Source organism: Rhodnius prolixus, unplaced genomic scaffold (assembly GCF_049639745.1).
Source record: "Rhodnius prolixus isolate KJV_2025 unplaced genomic scaffold, Rpr scaffold_3, whole genome shotgun sequence".
Taxonomy (NCBI): domain Eukaryota; kingdom Metazoa; phylum Arthropoda; class Insecta; order Hemiptera; family Reduviidae; genus Rhodnius; species Rhodnius prolixus.
In genome coordinates, this window is record NW_027411603.1 from 51,787,683 (window position 1) to 51,811,493 (window position 23,811).

At 36.5% G+C, this 23,811-nt stretch overlaps 1 protein-coding gene and 2 non-coding genes across 3 annotated transcripts in view; 1 reads left to right on the top strand and 2 right to left on the bottom strand.

Moving 5' to 3' along the window:
• Positions 1-23,811, bottom strand: part of LOC141453542 (cuticle protein 7-like) — a 262,992-nt gene that overhangs the window by 194,304 nt on the left and 44,877 nt on the right. The gene's annotated exons all lie outside the window — the stretch shown is intronic.
• On the top strand, positions 1,122-1,218 carry TRNAY-GUA (transfer RNA tyrosine (anticodon GUA)). Its single transcript has 2 exons — positions 1,122-1,158; positions 1,183-1,218. It is a non-coding gene; the product is annotated as a tRNA-Tyr (tRNA).
• On the bottom strand, positions 5,258-5,353 carry TRNAY-GUA (transfer RNA tyrosine (anticodon GUA)). The gene is made up of 2 exons: positions 5,317-5,353; positions 5,258-5,293 (listed from the first exon to the last, which is right to left on the bottom strand). It is a non-coding gene; the product is annotated as a tRNA-Tyr (tRNA).

Sequence of the window (23,811 nt, forward strand, 5' to 3'; positions counted from 1 at the left end):
GATTTATCATTTAAAAAGAAAAAATACAAACAATTATTTATCTTATACTCTTATTAACAATTATAATTTTTCAACATTGTTGTTAACATTAAAGGTTTGTTTACGCCAGTAGATTTTTAAAAACCGATGACACGCAGTTTTTATGCAGTTTTTGAAAAATATTACGCGTCGACTTGAAGCTTGAAGCCTAACCGGAAGTACTGAGACTAGGAGAAAGTAGAAGTGACGTCTAAACAGGAAGTAACCTCTCCTTGAGGCCCTACAAGGGCCTTCCGCTTTATTCATACTTAAAGCCTTTCTGTTTAAACACTCACTCACTAACAATTATCCTTAAATTACCAAATAGTACTATTATAGCCCTTATTAAGTACAGGTTTAAGGCCACTTAATGCTCAAGGGCACTTTCCAAACAAAATAACTCGAGTGTTTACTTTTACATAACCTTTCTTCGTATTTGAAAAAAACATAATCACTAGTTTTATTTTTTACACTTTAGAATAGCATTTAAATGCATGGAACTGTTAAAAGTACCGCTCATACCCCCCCCCCTGTGTCGCCTAGTGTGAGGAAAAGTACACCTTTACACACCTGCGTGTAATGCAGCAATTACTGGTGCAACAGTCAAACTAGTTGTCAACGGCTCCAGCCGATTTTACAGTTTACCTGTCCAAAATAAGAAAGGTGATTAGTTTTTGGTCTTGTGTTTACTTTTTACAGTTTTTGGGTAAACATATATGATTCTCTCGTTTAGTTGCCTAAGCAATAGATTAAGTTATTATACACTACTTTTACTGAAAACTATTTCTTGTTCATGCGTCTGTTTGAATGATGCCGCCTCGTAGTGTGTAGTTTGAGAGACAGCTCTATCTTAGAGGGCTTGAATAGTTACTGCCAAGGTGTTTGGGAGATTTCGACCCTCCTTAGAGCCCTTCCAATTACTATTATTATTTTTTTTTTTTGTTTAATTTCCATTGCTTCCTCTAGAATTAATAATTAGATTTTTAAAAAATTTGTACGTATTTTATTGACCGTAATTTAAAATCAAAAGAAATCAAAAATTTCGCACCTAAATTGAATGAAATCAATATTTCAATCACCAAAAAAGACAAGCGTAACAACTTCCTCTGGTAGCTCAGTTGGTAGAGCGGTGGACTGTAGTTGGAATGAAAGCATAAAACAGATATCCATAGGTCGCTGGTTCAAATCCGGCCCGGAGGAGAGAAATCTTTTTTATCAAATTAATTAAAAAAAAATTGTTTTAAAATCTCTTGAGAAAGTGATGTTGTGACGCGATCATTTCTCTAATGAAATGGCCTCACTAGCAAAGGTCAAGGCCAACTAGAATTGCTTGAAGGTCGATCACTATAGGGATAACTGCTTTTTGTTGCGTTCACATTTTTTTAAAATAAATCCAGTTATGTATTTCATTATATGCATATAATGTATAATCGCTTTTTCTTATCAGTGTATCAATGTAAGAGAAAATTATTACTATACCATTGAGAGAAAATATTGCGTGCGTGTTTTATCCTGCCTACTCTAGTTATTAAAACTGTCCGCTAGGGTTGATCGTCAAAACCTGCACGAAATAGCGTAACGTTGAAAAACACCCAACTTTGACTATTTTCTCCCAGATAAAATATAAAAAATATTCTCTTTTATAAGTGTACTTTAATTTCAGCCACCTGGATCTAATAGGAATATAAATACCTAGGTCGCAGAGGCACTCAATAGATATCGTATTGAATAGAACGTTTGTCACAACTTTGAACAAAAATTTGCTGCTGCAATCAAATAAGAGATAATCGAGATATCGAATCATTTTGGGCAGTATCATGGTTTTATGATTAAGTTAAATTGTTTGCTGAAATTCTGAATTTTGGGGCGAAAAAATGTATGATTAAGAAGTTGTAGAATTTAGACTGAAAAAATTAATGTCAATTTCAGTCATGTTTTGTATTTATGTATTGTGCCGAGCTTACAGACCTAGGGACTAGGTCATCTTCAGGGCTAATTGACAATTTTGTAATTATTTTTAACATCATTAAAGGGTGGGGTGGGTCTACTGTCTTGTCTGCTCTTGGAAGATGACCTAGTCCCTAGGTCGAAAGCTCGGCACAATACAAAAATATCATGATCTGAAATTGGCAGTTATTTTTTTTCATCCTACTGAAATAATGAATCAGTCACCAAAAATTAATGAACAGCAATTGGAGAATTTCGTGAGTGAAAATGAAGCGTGTAAGCTACTGAGCTACCACGGTAAACGAGCGGTTATAGGCTAGACCCGCAAAGCTAAGATGTATTGTTGGTTTAGTGGGTTCGATTCCCCTGGTTTAGGCCTTGGATTTCATTTAATGGTTAATATGAGAAATTTATAGTAAAGTATGTTAGGCGGTTATAGGCTAGACCCGCAATTCTAAGATGTATTGTTGGTTTAGTGGGTTCGATTCCCCTGGTCTAGGCCTTGGATTTTATTTAATGGTTAATATGAGAAATTTACAGTAAAGTATGTTTGCTAGTCGCCTCCGTCCACTGCACCTAATTTGGTAGTAGGACGTTAAGCACCGCCTGAAGCGAGTGAAAACAAAAAGCACGCACCAGCTGAAACTATAACGAAGGAAATCTTCATCTTCGTTGTTTTTTTTTCCGGCCCGAGCTTTAAAGAATTTCCACAGCTTTTCTTCTATTATAGAGACGGTGAAAAACTCTAGACGCTTGCAGCAAAAGCCAAACAATTTCCCGATCAAATAATATGAGTTTTTCCTACATATATACGAGTATGAGGATATTTTTCTTATGGCAGTTACGTGCTTTGCGTGCTTACAACTTAAGCTCAATAAAGTTTATCCCAAACCCCCCTGCAGGGCGAATGTCGTCAATGCCTGCTAGCAAAGCTATGAGCTAGTTAATACACCCTAGCTCTATAAGCATTGTCTACATCCCTAGTTTGCTCTTTTAATTAACAACAGATCTTTCATCATATGCTTTACATACAAAGCAATAAACACAAGACATGCGTTTAAAAAGCCAAGCAAGAGCTTTAAAGCTTGGGGGAACCCTTCATGATCTCCATTCGGGGCTTTAGTCTCCCTGAAGGAGAGCAGATTTCGCCTCACAAATCTCCCCCACAAATCTCGTTTTGTGTTTTATGCTCTACAACTTTGTTCCTAATTCCCTGATGCTCAATTATATTAACGTGTGGGGGGGGGGGGGCATTTTGTTAAAGCCTAGTTTACAAAATAATTTTTATTAATAACTTGGAAATGGTTGACTCTTTAAATTCTGGAAGGATCGTAACAATGGAGTTTCCGTTTTTCTAGTCCCTTCCGCTCTTCTATAGGAAGAGGAAGTATTTCTTATCGATTTTTTAGGGTACACTCGGGGGGGGGTGGGGGAATAAACGTTTTAGGATCTCTCAGCCGGAAGTCAGCTGGCCAATACCATCTTCTCTCTCTATCTCAACGTTTCTATTCGTATATTTCCTGCGCATTACGAAAATTTAATCATTTTTAATTCTTAATAACCATATAAAATCGTTAAAACCCCCCAGAATAATAGGGGAATTCAACCCAAACGCTCCTTAAAAACAGCGGTAAATGGGGATTTTTGGGACGTTAAGCCCCCGCCCCGCCTGAAAGGAACAAATAGGCGATTATTTTATTTAATGGTTGAAGGATTTTCAAATTTTTTGAAAAAATGGCTGCCTACAGAAAGTCTTGAGAGTTTTTTTACGCCAGATTTTTTTGTAACTGAAGAAAGCAAGTCACATTTCCGCAGTGCACTTTCCTAGAGAAGTGTGTTTGGTAGTTATAAGTAGTTTACCGTAGTAAAAAATTGAGACCGGAAGTATTAATGTAGTGCCAGGTGTTGTAGGAACAGACTACTGTGACTAGATACTTACTTTAACATATGGTTCCCTCCCGCTACCACTCTCCCTACAGACCGGTAGTCACCTCTCTTGACTTCCGTTTTACTAAGCACGAACACGCTGAGGGTCTCTGTATGTGTATACAATTATTTTATCTTTACACCATTATATTTTACCTGTTGGCAATCTGATACTTTCAAAAAAAAACACCCTGTTCTTGAAGGCCCTTCTTAACTAAGTTGAATAGAACCTCTTTTGTAGAGTAAGAAAGAGGTTTTTGCTTCATCAGCTGGCTGAACGCACAGCGTGTCTTCTTCTTCTGCTTTACGTTCGTCAATAGTCCCCCACCCTCTTTACCGTCTTTTATTTAGAGAGAACAATATTGGGTAATGCGCAGTTGTTGAATTTGTTCGCTCGCTTTCTCCAGTTTTATTGCAATATTCCAGTAGTTATTAATTTTATGGAAGTATCTTAATTAACTGTGTAAGGTTGGGTCTAGCCGCCAATAGATCTAAAGGGGTCGCAGTGGCGTAGGCCTTAAGGGCCGCCCTAATAGAATCTGTCCATAAATTATGGAAATCAAGGAAACAGATAGCGAGGAATTCCCGAACAATTTTCCAGCTAATGACGTTGTAGTTCAACGCTTTTAAGAAATCCTGGCCATCGGAATGGATAACTACTGATTTCTAGTCTAGAGGTTAAGCCGAACACATATTTGTAACTCCGCCTGGAAGATGCATATATATCTTCCGGAATAGTTCGGAGTAACATGTATCGTATCTTAATTAACTGTGTAAGGTTGGGTCTATCATAAAAATAACGGGAATTCAGGAAACACAGTACCGAGGAATACCCAAACAATTTTCCAGCTAATGACGTACACATATTTTTCAACTACGCCTGGAAGATGCGTAGATATCTTCCGGAATAGTCCGGAGTTAACATGTATCGTATCCTAATTTACTGTGTAAGGTTGGGTCTATCATAAAAATAACGGGAATTCAGGAAACAGATACCGAGGAATTGCCGAACAATTTTCCAGCTGATGACGTACACATATTTTTCAACTCCGCCTGGAGGATGAGCAGATATCTTCCGGAATAGTACGGAGTAACACTTGTATCTCTCCCAGCCCTACTATACTCTTGAATGAATTTTAGTTCCGATTCTTACGTGCTAGCAGATTATTTCTTTTTTTGTATTCAGAGACCTCTTTATTCGAACACTTGTTAAAGTCTAAAATTTCGAAAATTTAACCTTAACGCTCGTACCTTTAAAGCTGTAAAAAGTTGGACTTTTCTATAAGAGCTTGATTCAAAAAATGCCCTTACTTTGTCTTTATTAATTTTGAATTTTCTTTTTATTTAAAATAAAAAAAATTAAATCTCCTCCGGGCCGGATTTGAACCAGCGACCTATGGATTACTGCTTTTTTACTTTCACCAACTACAGTCCACCGCTCTACCAACTGAGCTACCAGAGGAAGTTGATTGATGAATCATTAGAGCGCATCAATATTTTTTTGTGCATGTATCTGCATATTAATCCTAAAATATAGAGACATATTTACCTACTTTTAGATAATTATTTTTTTATTTTCTGTTTTCACAACACACGACTTGGTGTCTCCTGAGTTCGAAAAAAATGATTTTTAGAAATTTGTGTGTGTTTTTGTGATCGTTGATGGAATTTGTGTAGAATTTAGGTTTAACGAGGACGGCATTAAGCTTTTTATTTAGGAAATACGCGATCGGACCTACAGGAAGGACTGAAGAGTAACACTATTCCGTCGGCATTTTGGATTGCCTGCGTTCCTTCCCCTTTTTTGGTCTAGTAGTCTTTTAAGTCTAGTAGTCTAGTAGTCTTTTAAGTAGTCGATAACGTCTGTAAACTTCAGTTTGTTTAAGTCGTGTGTGCAGGTACAAAAGATCTACAGAGGTTTTTCACACTTTTATCCTTGCCGCTCTTGGTAAGATTTATTAAAATTATTTAAGGAGAAATGGTTCTCTACTTGAAATAGGTTGCCGACCCCTGCTCTAGGAGGATGAAAAGATCAAAGAATTTAATTTGAATTTGGGGCTTAACGTGTGTTATATCTACAGATTATTTGATACTTTTTCTGTGCTAATATTCAGGTAATTAGAGCTCTCAGCGAAGCTCTGCTGTCAGGTGCTCAAAGTGATCGTATTTTAGTACAAATACCAAGTTTCTGGAAAAAATAATTAATTACGTAAATTGCTCCAAGATGGAGTCTTGTGAGTGTAGAAAAAAATTAATCTTTCTCTAATTATCAGGCTAGAAAATATTGTCGTAGTTATTAGTGTATTAAATTCGTAACAGGGGACTTAGTCAGGAGAGTTAATATCCAAATAATGAGCTAGGGGTGGGAAGACTAAGGGGGCTCGGAGGTTGGCCCCTAGGGGACAGGCCAGCTGAGTGAGAGAGGAAAACCCAGCTCCCTAATTATTGCTCTCACCTTGGACAACACAACACTTAATTAGTGAACATCCAACCCCCCCCCTACACCCCACCAGTTCTACCACGAGTGTCCCCGCAGTCACGATGCCCCTTAAAACCCCTTACCAGTTCGTCCAAGCTCGTACGAACATGCACGAACAACGAACGGGGTAGACACTAATACCAACCTTATAAATAATGAATTACCGGGGGCCGCACAGTGTTTATTCGCCGACTACACATTATATTATTATTAGTTCACCCAGGGCGGCCATATTTTACCTCACCCCCACCCCCACCCCCACAGCCACCGTTTCATTTTGCCTTTCTGCTATTATTATTTGACTAACCTTTCACACTTGTAAACGTGATGCAATGTAATTACCTTCCCTGTGTTTTGTTATGCGAGTTTTCCTTCTAAACATTTGTCCTGTTCTTTCAATTACAAAAAAAATTTTCACAATTCATATTCAAGTTTTCTCTTATCTCTTAGTGAGAAATACGTGCAGTTTTCACCGGAAATACACGTTTTTGAAGCCCCTTAACAACGGAAATGGCTTTTCCAAACAAGTGTTTGGGCGAATCTTCCAGTCAATCAAAATGCGATGTACACAAATTTGAAATAATACAGAAATTGAGGTTTCAAGCTTAGCGCCTATATACTCGTATCTCCCGTTCTATAGAACGGCCACAATTTTACAGAATTTCATGACCCAAAAAATTTTCAACCCTTTATATCTTCTACCTTTTTAGATCTGTGCACAAAATAACTATAGTTTATAATTGAGAAAAAAAAAGTGAATAAGAGAACAAAATTCCATATCAATACGTGGTTCACGGTTGGAGATATAGAACGGCCACAGTTTTACAGAATTTCAAGACCCAAAAAATTTACAACCATTTATATCTTCTACCTTTTTAGATCTCTGCACAAAATAACTATAGTTTATAATTGAGAAAAACAAAGTGCATAAGAGAACAAAATTCCATATCAATACGTGGTTCACGGTTGGAGATATAGAACGGCCACAGTTTTACAGAATTTCATGACCCAAAAAATTTACAACCCCTTATATCTTCTACCTTTTTAGATCTGTGCACAAAATAACTATAGTTTATAATTGAGAAAAACAAAGTGTATAAGAGAACAAAATTCCATATCAATACGTGGTTCACGGTGGGAGATATAGAACGGCCACAGTTTTACAGAATTTCATGACCCAAAAAATTTACAACCCTTTATATCTTCTACCTTTTTAGATCTGTGCACAAAATAACTATAGTTTATAATTGAGAAAAACAAAGTGTATAAGAGAACAAAATTCCATATCAATACGTGGTTCACGGTTGGAGATATAGAATGGCCACAGTTTTACAGAATTTCATGACCCAAAAAATTTACAACCCTTTATATCTGCTACCTTTTTAGATCTGTGCACAAAATAACTATAGTTTATAATTGAGAAAAACAAAGTGTATAAGAGAACAAAATTCCATATCAATACGTGGTTCACAGTGAGAGATACAGAACGGCCACAGTTTTACAGAATTTCATGACCCAAAAAATTTTCAACCCTTTATATCTTCTACCTTTTTAGATCTGTGAACAAACTAACTATAGCTTATAATTGAGAAAAACAAAGTGTATAAGAGAACAAAATTCCATATCAATACGTAGTTCACGGTGGGAGATATAGAACGGCCACAGTTTTACAGAATTTCATGACCCAAAAAATTTTCAACCCTTTATATCTTCTACCTTTTTAGATCTGTGCACAAAATAACTATAGTTTATAATTGAGAAAAACAAAGTGTATAAGAGAACAAAATTCCATATCAATACGTGGTTCACAGTGAGAGATACAGAACGGCCACAGTTTTATAGAATTTCATGACCCAAAAATTTTTCAACCCTTTACATCTTCTACCTTTTTAGATCTGTGCACAAAATAACTATAGCTTATAATTGAGAAAAACAAAGTGTATAAGAGAACAAAATTCCATATCAATACGTAGTTCACAGTGGGAGATATAGAACGGCCACAGTTTTATAGAATTTCATGACCCAAAAATTTTTCAACCCTTTACATCTTCTACCTTTTTAGATCTGTGCACAAAATAACTATAGCTTATAATTGAGAAAAACAAAGTGTATAAGAGAACAAAATTCCATATCATTACGTGGTTCACGGTGGGAGATATAGAACGGCCACAGTTTTACAGAATTTCATGACCCAAAAAATTTTCAACCCTTTATATCTTCTACCTTTTTAGATCTGTGCACAAAATAACTATAGTTTATAATTGAGAAAAACAAAGTGTATAAGAGAACAAAATTCCATATCAATACGTAGTTCACAGTGGGAGATATAGAACGGCCGCAGTTTTACAGAATTTCATGACCCAAAAAATTTTCAACCCTTTATATCCTCTACCTTTTTAGATCTGTGAACAAACTAACTATAGCTTATAATTGAGAAAAACAAAGTGTATAAGAGAACAAAATTCCATATCAATACGTAGTTCACAGTGGGAGATATAGAACGGCCGCAGTTTTACAGAATTTCATGACCCAAAAAATTTTCAACCCTTTATATTCTCTACCTTTTTAGATCTGTGAACAAACTAACTATAGCTTATAATTGAGAAAAACAAAGTGTATAAGAGAACAAAATTCCATATCAATACGTGGTTCACAGTGAGAGATACAGAACGGCCACAGTTTTACAGAATTTCATGACCCAAAAAATTTTCAACTCTTTATATCTTCTACCTTTTTAGATCTGTGCACAAAATAACTATAGCTTATAATTGAGAAAAACAAAGTGTATAAGAGAACAAAATTCCATATCAATACGTGGTACACGGTGGGAGATATAGAACGGCCACAGTTTTACAAAATTTCATGACCCAAAAAATTTTCAACCCTTTATATCTTCTACCTTTTTAGATCTGTGCACAAAATAACTATAGTTTATAATTGAGAAAAACAAAGTGTATAAGAGAACAAAATTCCATATCAATACGTAGTTCACAGTGGGAGATATAGAACGGCCACAGTTTTACAGAATTTCATGACCCAAAAAATTTTCAACCCTTTTTATTCTCTACCTTTTTAGATCTGTGAACAAACTAACTATAGCTTATAATTGAGAAAAACAAAGTGTATAAGAGAACAAAATTCCATATCAATACGTAGTTCACAGTGGGAGATATAGAACGGCCGCAGTTTTACAGAATTTCATGACCCAAAAAATTTTCAACCCTTTATATTCTCTACCTTTTTAGATCTGTGAACAAACTAACTATAGCTTATAATTGAGAAAAACAAAGTGTATAAGAGAACAAAATTCCATATCAATACGTGGTTCACAGTGAGAGATACAGAACGGCCACAGTTTTACAGAATTTCATGACCCAAAAAATTTTCAACTCTTTATATCTTCTACCTTTTTAGATCTGTGCACAAAATAACTATAGCTTATAATTGAGAAAAACAAAGTGTATAAGAGAACAAAATTCCATATCAATACGTGGTTCACGGTGGGAGATATAGAACGGCCACAGTTTTATAGAATTTCATGACCCAAAAATTTTTCAACCCTTTACATCTTCTACCTTTTTAGATCTGTGCACAAAATAACTATAGCTTATAATTGAGAAAAACAAAGTGTATAAGAGAACAAAATTCCATATCATTACGTGGTTCACGGTGGGAGATATAGAACGGCCACAGTTTTACAGAATTTCATGACCCAAAAAATTTTCAACCCTTTATATCTTCTACCTTTTTAGATCTGTGCACAAAATAACTATAGTTTATAATTGAGAAAAACAAAGTGTATAAGAGAACAAAATTCCATATCAATACGTAGTTCACAGTGGGAGATATAGAACGGCCACAGTTTTACAGAATTTCATGACCCAAAAAATTTTCAACCCTTTTTATTCTCTACCTTTTTAGATCTGTGAACAAACTAACTATAGCTTATAATTGAGAAAAACATTGTGTATAAGAGAACAAAATTCCATAACAATACGTAGTTCACAGTGGGAGATATAGAACGGCCGCAGTTTTACAGAATTTCATGACCCAAAAAATTTTCAACCCTTTATATTCTCTACCTTTTTAGATCTGTGAACAAACTAACTATAGCTTATAATTGAGAAAAACAAAGTGTATAAGAGAACAAAATTCCATATCAATACGTGGTTCACAGTGAGAGATACAGAACGGCCACAGTTTTACAGAATTTCATGACCCAAAAAATTTTCAACTCTTTATATCTTCTACCTTTTTAGATCTGTGCACAAAATAACTATAGTTTATAATTGAGAAAAACAAAGTGTATAAGAGAACAAAATTCCATATCAATACGTAGTTCACAGTGGGAGATATAGAACGGCCGCAGTTTTACAGAATTTCATGACCCAAAAAATTTTCAACCCTTTATATCCTTTACCTTTTTAGATCTGTGAACAAACTAACTATAGTTTATAATTGAGAAAAACAAAGTGTATAAGAGAACAAAATTCCATATCAATACGTGGTTCACGGTGGGAGATATAGAACGGCCACAGTTTTACAGAATTTCATGACCCAAAAAATTTTCACCCCCTTATATCTTCTACCTTTTTAGATCTGTGCACAAAATAACTATAGTTTATAATTGAGAAAAACAAAGTGTATAAGAGAACAAAATTCCATACCAATACGTGGTTCACAGTGGGAGATATAGAACGGTCATAATTTTACAGAATTTCATGACCCAAAAAATTTAAAAGTGGTAAACATGGTTAAATGTGAGTGTAAGGTGGTCCTATCTAAGTCTAGTGAGTGGTAAACATGGTTAAATGTGAGTGTAAGGTGGTCCTATCTAATTCTAGTGAGTTGCCAACTTGGTTAAATGTGAGTGTAAGGTAGTCCTATCTAAGTCTAGTGAGTGGTAAACATGGTTAAATGTGAGTGTAAGGTGGTCCTATCTAAGTCTAGTGAGTGGTAAACATGGTTAAATGTGAGTGTAAGGTGGTCCTATGTAAGTCTTGAGAGTCACCAACATGGTATAGATGAGACACCAGACTGGTAGAATGAAGGTATTTTAAATAATTGTAGGTAGGATTAATTCTGTTGCTACAATATTTTTATTTTAAAGGACATTACTTCAAACGGATGTACCGCGTACTGATTTTTCATTTTTACTACAATAATTTACTAACTCGAGTATGTCTTTTAAAATAATTTTTCAAAGAACATTTCAGTAACAGGAAAGAACTGGGAATGATCAGGTCGGCTTCCCTTTAAAGCCATTACAGTTTAATTACCAGCTGGCCAAGTTTAGGAAGAATAATAAATATATATATATTTTGGAAAATCGGATATGGTAGGGAAATGGTCGGGAAATTCGGAAATGGTAGTAGATGAAAGCCAAGTTCCGGTTTGCATCAGTTTTCATTGCCGCTTAAAAGTGAAAACCCTTTTTGTTTGTGCATAAACAGCGTGCATCACCAAAGGGACTGTTGGTATTGTTTCCTGTTTGTAGTCCTTTTCAGCAATCATTCCCTCCGTTTCCTGCCTTCCTCTCCACGGCTAAAGAGTCTCTTTAATCCTTCAACTCCTTGTTGCTTTCCTTTTTCTTTCCTTTTAATTTTTGTTTTTGGTTTTTCTCCTTTATTCTGCGCTAGATCCAATCAACTAGGAGTTCTTTTTTAATCGCCTCTGGGAACTTCCCGTCCGCCTCACCGTCTTCCTCGTCACAAAACATTCTAATGCGCTTTTCTTTCTTACAGCTTTACCATTTTCCATTTCACCACCTCTTTTGCTTTTATCAACTTTTAATTTTCAAACATATAAATCTTTATAGAATAAATAGGATTCAAAGAATTACTCCAAAAGAAATCTTATCACCTTCTAAAAGAGATTTTAATGGATTTTCCATTTTATCTTTTAGCACAGCTTTCTCTTTAGAAGTTTTAATCTATTAATTAAGCAAAATTAATCGATTATTGTACAAAATTAATCGAAGACATTTTCTTATCTATATTAAGATAAAGTAGGAGTGGAAAACATGTCTTATTTTCCAAATTGCGTTTTCCAACAGAAACTTATTGAATCCGAACAGAAAAAAGTCAAAAATCTAATAAAATCCAAAGCCTAGACAGGGAGAATCGAACCCACTAAACCAACAATACATCTTAGCTTTGCGGGTCTAGCCTATAATCGCCTAACATACTTTACTATAAATTTCTCATATTAACCATTAAATAAAATCCAAGGCCTAAGACCAGGGGAATCGAACCCACTAAACCAACAATACATCTTAGCATTGCGGGTCTAGCCTATAACCGCCCAACTTACTTTACTGCAAATTTCTTACATTAACCATTAAATAAAATCCAAAAGCCTAGACCAGGGAAATCGAACCCACTAAACCAACAATACATCTTAGCATTGCGGGTCTAGCCTATAACCACTCGGCTACCGTGGCGCCTTTAAAACGGTGTACCAACATTGTACATCTCTAATGTTCCTCAAATAAAGAATAAAAAGATGTAAGAACTTTTTTTTAGAGGGAAAAATGCTGACAGATGGTGTAGAAATGGTTTATTCAATGATTTATTGTTATTAGTTACGGGAGGGGGGGATAATCAATTGATTCATTCAGCATCAAATAAATTACTTTGTTTGATTGATAAAAATTTGTTGCACATATTACTTTTTTTTTATTATTTTAAGTGGGAGAATAGATGGTAAAAGAGAAGCAGAATATATTTGCGGGAAGATAGGGTTCCATGTTTAAGTTCGGAAAGGGCTGGGGGACGGGTAAAGGGCAGCCGAGGAGGAATACAGAACGTCACGAGTTGATTACAGAAGGGAGTGAACACTGTGGAGAGATAGAAGATAGGGCAGAGAAGGGCTGTAAAGTGCCTGCACCCATGGGTTCTAGTAGGGCGCTTCTAGCTGGTAGCTTCACAGTGTTCCCTTCACCTCCTCCCGCAGGCACGCACAGGAGGAGGAACCCATCTTTATTGTGCGCCCACCCAGAGAGCGCCTTGCTGGGACCAAAACCTCTATCTCATCTCTTCAACCCACTGCTACGTTCAAGAGAACATCTCTCGTAGTCTCTCACACACACACACAACTCCTTCCTGGAGAGTATATGGGATGCTTCATTCTCTCTCTCTCTCTCTCTCTCTCTCTCTCTCTCTCATTGGTGCAAAACCCTTTGGCAAACCACCCACACACTAACATCTGCGATGGTAAAGCCTTCCTCCACTTCTCTACCAAGTCTTCTACATGTTCTACTAGCGAGCGCAAAGTACTAGCAGAGTGTCGGCTCCAGGAACCTTGCCAGTCTTTCTACTTACACGCACACACACACACACACACCTACATACACATCCTGTGACTATATCGACCCACTTCCTCCCGACCGCTGGAACAAACATACCGTCCTCTCCACCACCCAACAGCTCTTCTCATCTCTTTGCCTTCCTTGCCTTTACCTTATATACAAGAGGATATTTGGATTCAACCAAGCCTGCCCAGGTTTGGCGAGCGCCCTTTTATACTAACACCGCCTTATTTATATATATCTTTCCCGCCCAATATGAGCAAGCATAAAATCATTTACATTTTAATTTTGTTGTTATGCCGTTGTTTCTTCTTTTTTGCTTCCTTCCTTTTTGTTTAATTAAATTGATTTCTTTTAACTTTTCGCAATAAAAGAAAACTTTGTCGAGAAAGATGCCCTTACTCAGCTTCTCAACATTTTGGATTGCAAATTTTCCGGAAAATTCAAATTATGCTAAACATTAATTGCAAATTAACAAAAGTTTTCACGGCTGGTTGCAGTTTATGGGCCGAAAATTTCATGTTTCATCATTAAACTATGTACAACATACGTTTCTTCAATTGAAGGAGCAAAAATATTTAACAACCTTCAGAATTTTGGATGCAACACCGTTGACGATAAATCGTTCCAAAATTTAGGATTCCATGACGTCACATTATTCCTGGATATAATTAAGGCGCCACGATAGTCGGAGCGGTATAGGCTAGACCCGCAAAGCTAAGATGTATTGTTGGTTTAGTGGGTTCGGTTCCTTCGTATTGAATTTTATTTAATGGTTAATATGAGAAATTTATAGTAAAGTATGTTAGGCGGTTATAGGCTAGACCCGCAAAGCTAATATGTATTGTTGGTTTAATGGGTTCGATTCCCCCGGTCTAGGCCTTGGATTTTATTTAATGGTTAATATGAAATGATACAGTAAAGTATGTTTGCTAGTCGCCTCCGTCTACGACACCTAATTTTGGTAGTTGGACGTAAAGCCCGCCTGGAAAAAAATAGGCAATTACTTTACTTTATATACTATATTCCAGGATATCCGTTTCAAGAAATACTATACTTGAGGGAAGGGATTAGCTATGCAGTTAGCGTATTGGATTCCCACGTGGAGGTCCCGTGTTCGAATCCAGCTGCTGATCCTTAGATTTTTCTCTTTCTAGGAGCTTCTTACGGTTCAATGTCCAGATCAAGACGGCCATTGGAGTTATTCATTAAAATACGTGCAACAACATAACAAAACTGATAGCAACGCCATCTCTGGGTAAGGCCAGAAAGTTTGCCAACTAGTAATGGAAACTAGAGGCTGAATCATTTTATCCTAGAAGGGGAATAAAGAAAGGAAAAAAGTAGTGGAGGGATAGATGAGCCTGGGGGAAGATGTAAGAAGCACCCCACGAGTAGGAAAAGCTGCAGCTTTGTTCCACACAATGCACCCTATTTCCTTCCAGTCGAACCAGAGGAACAAACCACTTCTTTCAAGGCAATCGTATTTCCAGTTCAAATAATTAAAGTTTTCACTGAATTAATGAAAAATGCATCTCTCTTCCGGCTTTATTCGAGTTAAGCTCAGGGAATTTTTCTTCTTATTAAGTTTAACACTTGGATTGTTTGGCTCAATCAAGATTGAGTCTGTAGTCAATGGTTATAACCACAATGAAGTCGTGTGAGTGTCCTCTTCATAATTTTACTTCCTGGAACTCCTACTGACCGGAATTTTTGTCCTCGGCGCCAATTTTTTTTTCAAAAATCAATCGTGATCTAAATCAATACTTTTTAAGTTCCTCTAAATGCAACCAGAAAAGTGATTCGGAAAAATTCGGTTGCACTGTTAAGTCATGCTACTAACTACAAACAGTTGATTGGTCTGCATGTAATTTATGACTGGCCCAGCAGGTGCATAGATAATGGAAGACGCCCAGTACAGTATTAGTAGAAATAGAAGATACGATTAGAAGGAGTACGAGAATAAGTTCTTCTCATCAGATTCTCCTTCTACCACATGACGCAATCCTTGCAGCTATCCCTAGCTTCTTACAGGTATCTAGACCTTCCTACGGGGTAACCCAGACTGACAATACACTTTCAATGATACCACAAATCTTCAAATAGTCACTTAGAGGACCTCCTCCTGCAGAGATCGTGCAGAAATTGAGCCAACCCACAGGCCACAAATCTAGCTCATCACCAGACACCACAACTCTTACAAAAGAAAGTAAAAAATAAAGTAATTGCCTATTTTTTCAGGCGGGCTTTACGTCCAGCTACCAATTAGGTGTCGTGGACGGAGGCGACTAGCAAACATACTTTACTGTAAATTTCTCCGATTAACCATTAAATAAAATCCAAGGCCTAGATCGGGTGAATCGAACCCACTAAACCAACAATACATCTTAGCTTTGCGGGTCTAGCCTATAACCGCTCGGCTATTGTGGCGCCGAACTCATACAAAAAATAAAATTGTCAACAATCTAAGGGAGGCACAAAAAGATCGTTTAGGTGCATTCAGCTTTACCGTCACTTCTTAAAATAATTTAAATGATATTCTATGAAAGAATCTACATTAAATTTTTTGGAGAAGGGATAAGGTTGCCTTGTTACCCTTGTATCTTCAACATGGCCACAATACACCATCTTGAAAATGATAAATTATAATAAGATCATTTAAACGCAGATCAAATCAAATCAAACCAGAAGAGAAACTGAAGTCCGGTTGATTAAATGAAAACACTTTACTATTGGCTTTGTCCGAGATAAGAGGCTTTTATCTCGAGAGGAAGGAGCTTTGCGCTAGAATGATCAAAAAAAAAAGTCCAGAAATGGGACTTTAGCAGTGTAACTTTGCAAACTTTACACAGTAAAGTTCCAATCTAAAAAAAAAAGAACTTAACTGCTTGTCTGTTTGCTTTTATTTCTTTTAAAAAAAAACTTTGCTACTTATTTATCGATAAAGTGGTTTATCAGAACTTGTTTTTTTTAAGTTCCGTTTTGCTTAAATATTGTTTATTAGTCTCTTACTGGTCCGTTTGGCGGCATCTAACGGAAACACAAAATTCTAACTTCCTGCAATTTTTTTCGTTTTAGAGTCCTGGAGTTTTTCGAACTCAAGATGACTTCAAAACGACTATTTCCTTTGAAAACCGGAAATCCGAATTATGTAATGATTGCAATACTTCCCTTAAGTAGTAAGATCTTAAAAATTTCACGACAGATCTTATTTTAAAAAAAAATTGCATTTAACAAAAAATGTTTTATAGATAATTAAAATGGCTATGAACTTGTTTCAACCTAACTGGGGGGGGGGGGGGTGGAGAATTCAATAGCAGCAACAAGGGGTTACTGAGCGAGGAACACCTGGGCGGAAGTGTGTAACAGTTCGACTAATGTCCGGCTTGGACTGTGAGAGGCAGTTTAAGTTCTTGTCTTAATTACCTCCAACTAGTCGATCAAAACTTGTAACACTGAAATTATATTGCAGAATTCTATTTAGGCTAGCCCTAATAAGAAGCTACGCTATTGGGTGACAGTTACGAGGGCAAAGGATAAAAAAAAGTTTTGGGACTGGTTTTTCAGTACGAAAATGTTTTGAAGTTTGTTCAGCGGTTGTTATAAACTATTGGATGGATTACATTCAAGAAGTGCGAGTCTGGAAGTTACGCAACTACCTCTTCATTTGGCTCTATTAGATTTCAGATTAGGGGGAATTTGTAAAATAGTTGGGCAGAATAATGGAACCGTCATATTCTTTGGGCTCCTGTGTCCAAAGAGTGGAGAAACAATCTGCAGTCCCATTGTTCCTTTAGGACACATTTAAGGGCTACGTTTTCCAAAGAGAGTCACTCAAAGTTAGCATGTTAGGATGTTTTTTTTTTTTCAGGCGAGCTTTACGTCCAACTACCAAATTAGGTGTCGTGGACTCATATTAACCATTAAATAAAATCCAAGGCCTAGACCGGGGGAATCGAACCCACTAAACCAACAATACATCTTAGCATTGCGGGTCTAGTCTCTAACCGCCTAACATACTTTACTATAAATTTCTCATATTAACCATTAAATAAAATCCAAGGCCTAGATCGGGGGAATCGAACTCACTAAACCAACAATACATCTTAGCTTTGCGGGTCTAGCCTATAACCGCCTAACATACTTTACTATAAATTTCTCATATTAACCATTAAATAAAATCCAAGGCCTAGACCGGGGGAATCGAACCCACTAAACCAACAACACATCTTAGCTTTGCGGGTCTAGCCCATAACCGCCTAACATACTTTACTATAAACTCATATTAACCATTAAATAAAATCCAAGGCCTAGATCGGGGGAATCGAACTCACTAAACCAACAATACATCTTAGCTTTGCGGGTCTAGCCTATAACCGCCTAACATACTTTACTATAAATTTCTCATATTAACCATTAAATAAAATCCAAGGCCTAGATCGGGGGAATCGAACTCACTAAACCAACAATACATCTTAGCTTTGCGGGTCTAGCCCATAACCGCTCCGACTACCGTGGCGCCTAGAAGGTTACGATGTAACAGCTTCTTTAACACGAAAACTATTATTATTATTGTTATTATTATTATTCATTATTCATTATAAACCCCCTTCCTCTTCTCTTCCTTTATCTTCCCTTTTATCCTCACCCCCTGTCTCCACTGAGCTGGCCTCCTCGAGAGCTGAGGGTATTGTAACAATGGTTAAGAAAGCAATGGAAATCTAGTCCAAAGATGAAGGACAGCAGAGGTGTAATGTAAAACCTAATGTAATGAGGTTGAGTTAATAAATGCTGTAACGCTTCGAACTCAAAGAATATGATTGAACAATTGTTATTGTTATTGTTGTTGTTGTGGTTGTTTTCGCTGATATTGGTCTAAAACTGTTATTATAAACTTTATTTTTTACGGGTACAGGTTTGAAAAAAGAGTTAAGTAACAAAGTAAGAGAATGAAGTAGAAGTTGGATGAATTCACCAGAATTCTGGTTCTCAGATAAGATTGAGTTTATTTTGCCATCGCCCAATAGTACCGGGAGGGTTCGTTGAAGAGAATAACCAGGAGCACATACCCGCCCTTCACAGCCGGCCATTAGAGCACTGTTTGGAAGGATGATTGGTGAAGTGGTCGTGTGTCATCCTTCTAGTTAGAGGCAGCAGTACTGCTGCCTTCGGCACCGACCGACATGTGTGCCGCGTCCCTCCACGAGCCCACAGTTGATGATTCCGCTGTCGACTCTACAAGCTCCCTTCCCCTGTTATTTCTAACACCCAACAATATGCCCGTATTCACTCAGCATTTCGTTTTTGTTTTTATAAACCCTACTTCAGTTCTATTTCTCGCCACCAGTAGCTGCCGCCGCGTGCACGTGCGTTTCCTATTATAGTAACACGTTCCTACAGACAAACCTCACCAAACAATTTAATTGTTGTTCGTCTTCTATTCATCGCATTGCTTCTGAAATTCCCTATTGAGTTTTGCTCTTTTTAAAGAGATTGTAGTTTTGAAACTGTGATCTGCTTATACGAAATCTTTGATTTTATCCATCGTAGTGAACATGTTCAAACCTGTCCGGTTTAGGACTTTCGTCCATCATCAGAAGCGGCATTGATGTAGAGATTTCAGACTTCACCTACTCAGAAATCATAACTTCAGGATTGGGACTATATTTTACCCTTGCAACCCCCACATGGATCATAAAAGAAAGAGGGAAACACGCCCTTTCTGCGATTCAATCGCCAATCGCAGTATCTCTTCCTCTGGAACCATAATGAATGTCTTGACAACAAGATCTGTTTCTTGTTCTAATATTATCTAAACCAGCGTTTCTCAACCTCCTTTTTTTTGGCTCGCGTACAACTTGGTAGTACCTCATGCTAAATTGTACCACTTCGTAAAAGTGATTGTATTTCGTGAAATTTGTTATTCTGAGTGTGTTATTTTACTATTACTATCTCTATTTGTATAGAGATACAATGTATCCGATACAAAGGAGTCCAAAGTTCATATTCACTTTATAAACTTTGTAAAGTGTAAGATCTTAGTTTTAAAACTTTTTTTAAATTAAATTTAATGTAGCTTGGATAGAGCTTACTCCATTACAATCCAGTCTCTTTTAGCAGATCTTTACATAGTTATCATTTAAGTTCTGTCACATGATAATTCTATTAAATTTTCTTTATCTTTTATTGATGATAATGATGTAGCTTTTCCTAAATTTTTCTTTATAGAAGGGGGGTTTGAAATCCGAATTATCATTTATGTTTTCGGGGTTTTGGGAAAATACTCCATGAAAGACAATTTTAAACCTTGCTAAATGTGCTATTATATTTTCTCGTATATCTTGAGACAGACTAACCTAATTACTCTGTACATATTAACAAACTTTACTGTATAATATTATTAATTAAAATAATTTTTATGAATTATAGGAAAAAACGTTTCTATGATATTTTTATGATTTAATTTTTTTAAATTTTTGCAACCGCCATTATTGATTATTTTTCGCGTACCACAGGGAAACGCTGATCTAAACCAAGGGGTGCCATTGTAAGAGTTCTGAAGAACGTACATTTAATTTAAATCTTATTTAATGCGATATAAAATCGAACCTTAATTGGTTAAGCAATAGATTTTTTTTGAACAATCAATTTTCTTTGAAACCGGATGAAGCTGACCAAACTATTTTAAAAGAAGAAATGTCCGCCATTCTTTCAAGAATGTCTACTTAGCATTGAATGGCCCACTGGATCGTGTTGTTTACTCGGTCCATATTAGGCACAGGCAGAGGGATGGTAGAACAATGCGGGTAATTTAAAGTGATAGTGTGTGATGGTGAAAAGGAAGATAAGAAGTGGCATGCCTCCTGGACCAGAGGGGAAGGGATTACTCACCCGGCCGTGTTACTGGCCACGCCAGCTGTTTGCCCACCATTACCCCACAATACACAGCCATCTAGATATAATATAACACCTACTTGTTATACACTCTTGCCAACTTAATATTTAAGTGGAACAATATCCCTGTTTTTTCATCCCCTTTATTTTTTGTATTTTCATCTAATTATTTTTTATTAAGTGTATTCTTGTACAAACACCCAATTATTTTAAATACAGTTAAGTTGGTTGCACTGGTATTCCAAGATAAAACAAAGATATTGTTAAGCCGCCTTGTTCCTTTCACCCACATTTGACTATAAATTTGTGAGAAAATTCTGGATAAGAACGCCCACAATTTTGGATAAGAATTCCCGAAGTTCTAACTAATAAAATTCAATATTCTTAATTGCTTTTCTTAAATGATGCAATAATCTTGATAATGGTTGCTAATAATCGGGAATTATGAATAAAAACTGTTCAGATAATTGGTATTTTTTGGGGAAACATTCTAGATTTTTTTTGTAATAATCTTAAATCAATTTGCAGCTCAGACATGACAGTAAAGGCAGTAAGACAGTAAAGGGAAATACGTATCTACGCTCTACCCTTAGGAAAATCTGGCCCATAATAAAAGATTAGCCCACAATTATTATGGATACATATCATTTATAAAGAAAAATCAACGGTATCGCTTTCAGAAAAATCTCGGAAAACGTGAAAAATAAAAATAATTAAAGAACCTAGGGAAGGGATTAGCTATGCGGTTAGCGTACTGGACTCTCAAGCGGAGGAACCGGATTCGAATCCAGCTGCTAACCCCTTAGATTTTCTCTTCCTAGGAGCTTCTTACAGCTCACTTGTCCCAGTGATTGACAGTGTTGTCTGTAATGAGGAGAACACTGTCCGGCGCCAATAACCTCAGGATGTTTATGCGCCTTAAATCATTAAAAATGTTACTTCCGTTTTTGAAATGTTCGTTTAAACTCGGAAATGGCTTTTAAGAGAGGGATATTTACCCACCCTACTGTTACCAGGAAGTGTGCCTTTAATTGTATTATTCCGGGAAAATCTTTCTAATAAAACTTTGATGAGGACATGGGCAATGGATGAGGGATTTGATTCGCTAGGTTTTGAATTGAAATAACAAGTTTCAGCTTCTTGTCCTTCATTTTTACGTACCACAAACCTGGACCATTTTCTGGACCCTGTAGATCTCAACAAAAAAACGGGAGTTTTATGTCAAAATTTCAGGAAGAGGAGGAAACGGCCTCTTACCTGTTGTTCGATTGCGTTGCAATCTAGCGTTTGCGCTATGAAACCTTTGGAACGCTGAGACCCTAAGGAGGATAGTAGCGCAAAAAAAAAACTAGTAGGGAAAGCCCTCAACCTCTTTAGGAGGGGAGGTTTCGTGCTCTAGAACTAAGAAGGGGCTGGCTCAATAAGTCTCTTGTGGCTGCGGTGCCGTGGGGCGTAGGTCCCGTCCCATCTACTATCTAATGTCAAAATTTGGTAATGAAAATTTACCATAACCGCTACACTTTTCTCTTCAAGTAAGGAGAGTGAAAAAAGTCGAAACAAAAGTATTTTCCAGTTAAATCCCTATTTTAGGAAGATCAGAACACTTTTCACGCTAACAGAAGGAAGTTGTGAACTGTAAGGTCTACAACACATGGCACCAACTTCAGACTCTGTTAAAAATCATCCCCCCCTCTCTGGAAATAACCCTTCGCCATTAGAGTTCATTCATTGTAGACCTGTTCAAACTGGTCCCTTTCTTTTTCAAGCACCGAACTCCAATCATTCATTTCAACAATTCACTCAGTGAACACACTATATTTTCCATTACACTATAATCACATTTAGTGACCTAATTCATTTCAAAATATAATTACTTTTTGTTTTCTCTACTTGTAAATCACTTATATTTGATTGTCATTAAGCTGAAATCACTTCTGTTTGTTGATTGAAGTTTGTTGACTCGACTAGAAATCAAATAATGATTCCAATTTTCGTAATCTTATAAAAAAAAAAATCGACAATTCCCAAAGGTGTTTGTTTTAAAATATTGTTTCCCTTAAGATTGTAGCCTGCAATTATACTAATGTTTTGAATGGTGCTTACAGGATGGTGAAGCATCCTTTAAGTACACTTTATTATTCAAAATAATCATTTGTATTAAATTAAATTCAGACAAGCACTTTTTACTGTAATTTAACCCCCACCCTGCAACAAAATCAAACAAATTGAACCAATTTAACGACTTCCAAAAATGAGCGGAACCCAAACCTGCCAAACTAGTCTCCTTCCGCTAATCCATTAATCCATTCCCTATCTTCCTGAACTTTCTTGGCCATCAAGCAAAGAAAGATATCTCTCTTAAAATTGTACACACGTCGACTTCTATCGTTGACTAGTTTATAGCTGGCTGATGGGGCGCCACGGTAGCCGAGCGGTTATAGGCTAGACCCGCAAAGCTAAGATGTATTGTTGGTTTAGTGGGTTCGATTCCCCCCGGTCTAGGCCTTGGATTTTATTTAATGGTTAATATGAGATATTTATAGTAGAGTATGTAAGGCGGTTATAGACTAGACCCGCAAAGCTAAGATGTATTGTTGGTTCAGTGGGTTCGATTCCTCTGGTCTAGGCCTTGGATTTTATTTAATGGTTAATATGAGAAATTTATAGTAGAGTATGTAAGGCGGTTATAGGCTAGACCCGCAAAGCTAAGATGTATTGTTGGTTTAGTGGGTTCGATTCCCCCGGTCTAGGCCTTGGATTTTATTTAATGGTTAATATGAGAAATTTATAGTAAAGTATGATTGCTAATCACCTCGGTCCACGATACCAAATTGGTAGTTAAGCCCCGCCTGAAAAAATAGGCGATTACTTTACTTTTTACTTTTTATAGCTGGCTAATGTTAGCCAGTACTGACTTGCCTGTTAACCATGCCAATTATTGCATTTACCAACAGTTTCAATGGATATTTATTTCCTTGTAATATCTTCAGTAAGGATTCTTGGGAAACATAGTTCATTGGCGAAGTTAAAGAACTTAAGACAAAATTTTAAATGGATGGGGGAAAATTTATAATAAATTTAAATAAAATGTAAAAGCTTTTTCGAACCTTTTTTAAATGGGTGTAATTACGAGTTGAAGTATAAATGAAATGTTGGGTCCTTTTTTAACATTTTAAACTGTAAGTTTTAATTAAGAAAATGTTAAAAATAAAGTGCTTTAAAAAAATAAATCGCCCCT